We start from the raw sequence: 8107 nt of genomic DNA on the forward strand, positions 1-8107 counted from the left end.
TTACATTGCTGGAGCAACCAGGGAGGCCAATACGGAGAAGGAGGAGGACGACAACAACCACAGGAGCCAACACAATTAATTGTGTTGGGGAACCATTTAATTGCCCTTCTCCGTGTCCGTCTCTTGCATCCCATGCAAGTCTTTGGAGGCGAAGCAACAGCCATCTCTCCAAATGGACTGCAACTCCTATCGTCCTGCAATGTGAAGAATGCTGGGATCTGCAGCTCTTCCACAGCTGGAAGGCCACACTTTGCCCACGAGGCCACAGCTCTCTCCTCTGAATATGGGATATCTTTATTCATTAGCTGGTCTTGGATTAGGAAAATGCAGAAATATAGAAAGTCCTCCTGGCTAGAATGCCATTAAATAATAATAATAATAATAATAATCATCATCATCATCATCATCATAATACACTGCTTTTTCTCCCTTAAAAGAGGCTCAGGGCACCTAACAATGGGTTTCTTCACCCTGGAAAAGCATGAGCAGCAGCCTTGGCTTTGGGATCTTCCCTAAACGAATCTGCTATATTGGTCTGCTATATTTTGCGTTTAAATAAATGCAAAATAGGATATTGTCTTGGGTCCATTTGGATCTTTATTCCGTCTAGGCCGGTATTGCCAACTCTGACTGGCAGCCATGGCTTCATATTCTTCCCTAATCTACTGTCATGTTTTCCCATCCAAATAAATGCAAAATAATTGCCTTAGCTCCATTCATATCCTTGTTCTATGTAGGCCAGTATTTAAATAAATGCAAAATAGGATTTTTATTGGGTCCATTTGGATCTTTATTCCATCTAGGCCAGTATTGCCAACTCTGACCGGCAGCCATGGCTTCGTATTCTTCCCTAAGCCCATCTGCCATCAGTGACGATGATCTCCTGCCTTTTGCTGGAGATGCAGAGATGAAGGCAGCCTTTCCCAGGATGGTTTTCCAAGCTCTGACGTGGGCACGTTGCCCGCCTCTTGCCCCACTGGCCGGCCGGCCGGCCGGCTGCCTTCTGTGTCTGCCTGCGAACGATTACAATCCGGATGCCTTTGGACCGCCTTCAGGCTCGGCTGGAGGCGAGGCCTGTTTCTCGGCGATACCGGTCCGGAGCCCTGAAGGGTTTCCAAAAAGACATTTCATCTCCCTCCTCGGAGCCCAGCGGACAAAGAGCCACGACGCTCCCTTTGCGCATTTAGTGCTGTTTCATCTGCTTCACAAAAATATAATAATTCCGTTCGTTTCCATCCCAAGGTGTCGGCAGCAAAGCTTGGGAAAGGATATGCTTGACTCAAACGCATCGCTTCTTCCTTTGTTGTCGTTGTGAGCCTTCAAATCTTTTCCAGTTTGGGGCGACCCAAAGGCCCCATCTACACTGCCATTATAGTACGGATTGAAATGCATTATATATTATTGAGTTTGCATATTTTACATTGCATGCTGATGCTTTTCTGTTATCCTGAGGGGAGGAGGGAGGGAGCTTCCTTTCTGCTGCCCTGGAGACCAGGACGCAATGGAGCAATGGCTTCAAATGACAGGAAATTTCTAATTAATTATTTACAGTATTTATATTCCGCCCTTCTCAACACCCAAAGGGGACTCAGGGCGGATTACAATGAACATATATATGGCAAACAACAGACAAACAACATACAGTATAGACACACACACACAGAGGCAATTTAACATTTCCAGCTTCATGAGGGTATGCTCGATTCCGGCCACAGGGGGAGCTGTTGCTTCACCATCCACTAGTGACACCGAGTGCTGTACTTCCTCATTCCTTTCCATGTGCTGCTGGAAGTTTTATGGTGTTGTAAATTAGTTAAATTAGCCTCCCTGTATAAAGCATACCTAAATTTCATAGTTGACAGATGCAACTGTCTTTGAGGCTGCATAGGGAAATAGCAAGCCAGGCTATTTAATGGTTGGAGGCTTAACCTGACCCAAGCTTCGAACTCATGACCTCTCAGTCAGTAGTGATTTATTGCAGCTGGTTATTAGCCAGCTGTGCCACCTGAACATGTGGAAGAACTTCCTCACTGTGAGAAGAGCTGTTTGGCAGTGGAACTCTCTGCCCCAGACTGTGGTGGAGGCTCCTTTCTTGGAGACTTTTAAGCAGAGGCTGGATGGCCATCTGTCGGGGGTGCTTTGAATGCGATTTCTTGCTTCTTGGCAGAATGGGGTTGGACTGGATGGCCCATGAGGTCTCTTCCAACTCTATGATTCTATCCTATGGATCTTTCTGCAACTGCTTGGCCTCTCTCTCTCTCTCTCTCTCTCTCTCTCTCTCTCTCTCTCTCTCTCTCTCTCTCTCTCGGCACTAAACAGGGAGATAAAAATACCCCACGTCTGTTGTCATGAGAACTTAAATCGCGGGAGAAGCGATGTCTTCTTGTCAAGGACTTCAAACAAGTTGGCCAGGCATTCAGTCTCGAGCGGCACTCCTTCCCTTTCCACAAAAGAGAAGGGGAAAAAATAACAATAAACCTTTTCATTGTTGGGCCGGCTATTTTCAGCAAAACAGCAGACCACAAAAGGCACGCCAGCTCCTATAACGCGACACAAGCCTTTAAGGCCGTGGTCCTCAGCCTTCCTGAGGCCGCCACTCCTTGACCCAGTTCCTCGTGCTGTGGTGACCCCCAAGCACAACATTATTTTCGTTACTACGTCATCACTCTCATTTTGCTCCTGTTATGGATCATAATGTAAATTATCTGATATGCAGGATGTATTTTCATTCACTGGACCCAAATTTGGCACAAATGCCCGATACGCCCAAATTTGAATACTGGTAGGGATACATAAGCACATTGACATTGAAGAAGATGAAAATGATGATTTAATGAGAGTTGAACAGTCATATCTTAAATTACAGTTTGATGTAAAGATTAAAAAACATTTAAACTACTGAGGCCTCAATTAATGTAATTTTATTGGTATCTTGGCTTATACTGAAGTCAATGTTTTCCCAGTTTTTTGTGGTAAAATTAGGTGCCTCGGCTTATATTCGGGTCGGCTTATACTCGAGTATATATGGTAATGTAATTTTATTGGTATCTGGGCTTATTCCGGAGTCAGTGTTTCCCCAGGTTTTTTTTGTGTGTGCGATAAAATTAGGTGCCTTGGCTTATATTCGGGTTGGCTTATACTCGAGTATATATGGTAATGTAATTTTATTGGTATCTGGGCTTATACCAGAGTCAATGTTTTCCCAGTTTTTTGTGGTAAAATTAGGTGCCTCGGCTTATATTCGGGTTGGCTTATACTCGAGTATATATGGTAATGTAATTTTATTGGTATCTGGGCTTATACCAGAGTCATTGTTTTCTCAGTTTTTTTGTGGTAAAATTAGGTGCCTCGGCTTATATTCAGGTCGGCTTATACTCGAGTTTATACGGTAGATGGCTTGGAAGTCTGGTAGCGCCTCTTTCTCTGGAGGCTGCCTGGCCATCTGTCGGAGGGCTTGGATTGTGTCTTCCTGCATCATCATCATCATCATCATCCTCATCATCATCCTCATTGGCAATCCCTTGTGTCCGAGCCTGATTGCCTTCCAACCATAGGGTTTTGCCAACAGCTACCCATCAATCAGGACCTTCCAATGGGATGAGAATGATGCTGTCAGACTACATTTCCCATCGTCCCTGCAGTCCAACCCCCAAACTCACAATATTTGTGGGTGAACAGCTCCCCACTCAGCTCCCCACTTCCAAAGCTTCCCAGAGCAAGCAAATGCAAAACTCAAATTCCTAACTAACTCAATGCATTGCCAAAATGCCGTGGAAGCCGAATCCCAGTAATGCCTATAGATTAGGTCAGTGATCTTCAATGAAAAAAGGAGGATGTCAAAGCATTTCAGGCCGTCTCAGTCTCCAAAGTGCTGGAGGAAATGTGTTTCCTTGCAAACAGATTGCTCACTGTACTCTTTGGCTATTTATTTCCTATATTGCTTGTTCGCCGTTTTGGGCTGTTTGGTAATGGCGAGCGCTGGAGAAGCATCGTTTGGAAGCCGTTCCCAATCAGCAGGAGAGCCTCCTAATGCACTTTGCTTTTTTCTTGGGGAACTCACAGCAAATATTGGCCGGCGTTTTGTTAAGCGGTTGATTAAAGTCATCTCAGATTGCCACCTAAGCGAAACATATCACCACTGGGTGTGTGTGTTGTGGCTCTTTCCTTGTGAGCTAATTGTATTGGATCTAATTAAATGCAATAGACGGGAGGCACGGTGACTTCATCCTGGATCCACCTTCCAGATCATTCCCCAAACAAGGGACGAAAATGCCGCTGTCAACACCTTCCTGGGCCAAGCGGGAGGGGTGAGAGCGTTCTGAAAAAGAAAAGATTGAGTTTTTGTTGTGTTAATCTCTGAGCGGTTAGACTCAATTTAACCCTCTCTGGGGGAGATTCCACCAAAAATCAGCAGAGTAGCAAAAGCAAAGTTTTCAAATGCAACACTTACTTACATGGGGCGAGCAAAGAGAAGCCTTTGACCATTTAGGATTGCAGTGGACTGCAGAGTCTCAGTAAAAGTTCAAAAAGTGTTTATTCAGGTAAAAAGAACTCCATTGTAGATAGAAAGGCTTGGGAGCTGTCTAGTCTACTCTAGACTGGTTTCTAAGGAAAAATAAGAAAGGAAAAATAACAAACATCTAAATAGTTACATTTTGCCAGGAGAGGCTGCAAGATGCTTCTTGTTAGCTAGAAGAACAAAGGGAGAAGAAGGAACCAAAATGGTTCCAACCTCATGGTCCAGTTATTGGGGCCATAAAACATTCTGACCAATGAGAAGTTAGTTTCCCTGAAGATTCACATTTCTACTAACTTCAAAGTAAGGGATAGAGTGAAACACACTAAAGCCTGTCTAGGCATGCTTTGGAAACAGGGAAAGGATTCCCTCAATCTAATTCTATCATCTATCCAACTACATCTAGACTTGAGTCCTCCAGGATGATTCCCAACAGTTTTAATGCCAGATAAGCATCAAACTCAAATTTAAGGGGACTATTTCTTCCCTCGTTCCCATTTTGACTCTGAAAGTGGAATTTCCTCTGAGTTGCATGCCTCAGCAATTCTCCTTACAAAGTGAAGACCAATGACTTCATCTATGACCTTACCAATAACCAATAAACTCACCAATGATATTTCCAATGACTAATCTAGGCCTTGTGAATCAAGCTAAGACCTTACCAGTGACCAATGATCTATCTCATCAATGACATTTCCAATGAGTACTCAAAACCCTATCAATGACCAATCAACTTAAGACCTTACCGGTCACCAATGATCTCATCAATGACATTTCTGATGAGAAACCAAGACCTTATCAATGAGCAATCAAGCTAAGATCTTACCAATGGCCAATGACCCCTTCAATGACTAATCTAGACCTCACCAATGGCATTTCCAATGAGTACATACTTTACTTACTTACTTACCGTATATACTCGAAGATAAGCCGAGTTTTTCAGCCTTTATTTATGAGCTGAAAAAGCCTCCCTTGGCTTATAATCGGGTCAAGGTCAAGGCTGGCAACAGAGCCTGCAGGCTATTGCTTGCAATATGTGATCTATTTCTCTCTTCTCCTCCCTTGTGAGTGTGTTTTCTTTTGCAAAGCCTGCAGGCTATTGCTTGCAATATGTAATCTATTTCTCTCTTCTCCTCCCTTATGAGTGTGTTTTCTTTTGCAAAGCCTCCCTCACTCTTAATCAAGGGAATGTTTTGAAAAGAGAAAGACACCCTTGCAAGTCAGGAAGAAGAAAAATATATATTCATTAATTTTATGAAAGCATTTTCCTCTGAAATATTTGTTAAACTCTCCTACAGATATATAGGCATTAACCCTTTGCAAGCTTTTGCAATCTCTAAGTACCTTTATACAGTGTAGTCTCACTTATCCAAGCTAAACGGGCCGGCAGAAGCTTGGATAAGTGAATATCTTGGATAATAAGGAGGGATTAAGGAAAAGCCTATTAAACATCAAATTAGCTTATGATTTTGCAAATTAAGCACCAAAACTTCATGTTTTGGTGCTTAATTTGACAGAAAACTAGTTCAATATGCAGTAATGTTATGTTGTAATTACTGTATTTATGAATTTAGCACCAAAATATCATGATATATTGAAAACATTGACTACAAAAATGGCTTGGATTATCCAGAAGCTTGGATAAGTGAGTGTTGGATAAGTGAGACTCTACTGTATGTGTATCTATCTATATACATTAATTTTATATATGAATTTGCAAATCTTTTATACAGATTAGAGATATATATAGTTTCCACCATGCCCGTCTCCTTCTTGAGCCGCTTTGCCCAGAACTGGAGGCAGTTGTGTTCAGCCCAGACACCTGTGTTTTCCTGGACTGGGAGCCCGTTCATCGGCCTCAATGGAAGGCGTCCAGATTGCAGCTTCCTCCCGTTTCCAAAACATCCAGGTGTGAAGCTGCTTCTGCTTCTCTCCGAGCCAATGCCAAGGACTTTCAGGCCGAACGAGAGCATCGCAAAGGCGGCAAAACCAGCCGGGGCTCACCTTGCCTCTTCCCTGGGTGCATCTTTTTTATTGTTGTTATTAATTTTATTGTTATATAAGCATATTCTATACATTTCCCCCTTTTATTTACATTCACCCCTGTGCTCCTCTTCTCCAGAGCCATCTCTTCTTTTAAAGTCCTGCCAAAAGTTCAATTCTTCATTTAGAGGTAAATTCCCGTCTTCTCTTTCCAATAATTTTTCTAGAAATTTTCTCCAAATACCTTCAAAGTCATCCCCCTCCCCCCCCATAATCCCTTCTTTACTTTTAAATCTGATGTTAACTTGAATCATCTTCCCCTGATTCCTGATGGCTTGATATTATTCAAGACTCCTCTCTACCTAATGTGACCTTAAATGATTCTAATGCACTTTATCTATTTACGAATTTGTTACTCACAATGTGCACCTTGCTTATCCACTATTGCAACCTCATTGTTTTTAATTTGATGTTTTAATTCTGTGTTGTGTTTTTTCACCTATTGTGTATATTTTATTATTGGTTTTTGTTTTTGTCCTTTGATGTTTTATATTTTATCATTGCTTGTATTTTGATTTTGCAGATTTGATTAATGTGGATTTTAATATCTGTGGGTATGAATGAATGGAAGGGAAGGGATGAATGAATGAAACCTAATACAGTAGAGTCTCACTTATCCAAGCTAAACAGGCCGGCAGAAGCTTGGATAAGCGAATATCTTGGATAATAAGGAGGGATTAAGGAAAAACCTATTTAACATCAAATTAGGTTATGATTTTACAAATTAAGCACCAAAACATCATGTTATACAACAAATTTGACAGAAGAAGCAATTCAATACGCATTATTTTTTTTCATATTTTAATCAGTTTCTTGAAGACAGTATTAAAATATTAAGGCCTGCAACGATTAACTGCCTGCTTACTGAATTGTAATTAAATTTTATTTATTTATTTCCAGTATTTATATTCCGCCCTTTCTTCTCACCTCAAAGGGGACTCAGGGCGGATTACAATAAACATAGACATGGTAAACATTCACTGTCATTAGACATACAACATATAGACAGACACAGAGGCAATTTAACATTTTCCAGCCTTCATGAGAGTATACTCGATTCCGGCCACAGGGGGAGCTGCCGCTTCATTGTCCACTTGTGACACTGAGTCCTTGATGGAGTACTTCCTCATTCTTTCGCATGCTGCTGGAAATTTTTATGGTGTCGTAAATTAGTTAAATTAGCCTCCCCGCATAAAGCGGTACCTACATTTCCTACATTTTCGTGCACACTTCTAGTCTGTATATCTAAATGCTGTTCTGTAAAATTCTGATATACCTCTCACACTGAAATTGCAATAAAAAGAACCTATGCTTTAAAGTTACTGAAAAGTTATTCATAACTTTGTAGTCCTCCGTGGTCCTGAGCCAACCTGCACCGCCTAGGATGCCACGGCATTGATCCAGGGTCGTCAAAGCGGTTTCAGGAGGCGTTAATTCCACAGTGTGGGTGCACCGCATGTCGGCCTGCTCTTTCGTCTCTGAAGTTCGGAGACTGTACGAGGAAAAGCAGCTTGCAAATGCTTCTGACGCAGAGCTGCTCAGGGAGAA

The sequence above is a fragment of the Anolis carolinensis genome, unplaced genomic scaffold (assembly GCF_035594765.1).
Source record: "Anolis carolinensis isolate JA03-04 unplaced genomic scaffold, rAnoCar3.1.pri scaffold_8, whole genome shotgun sequence".
Taxonomy (NCBI): domain Eukaryota; kingdom Metazoa; phylum Chordata; class Lepidosauria; order Squamata; family Dactyloidae; genus Anolis; species Anolis carolinensis.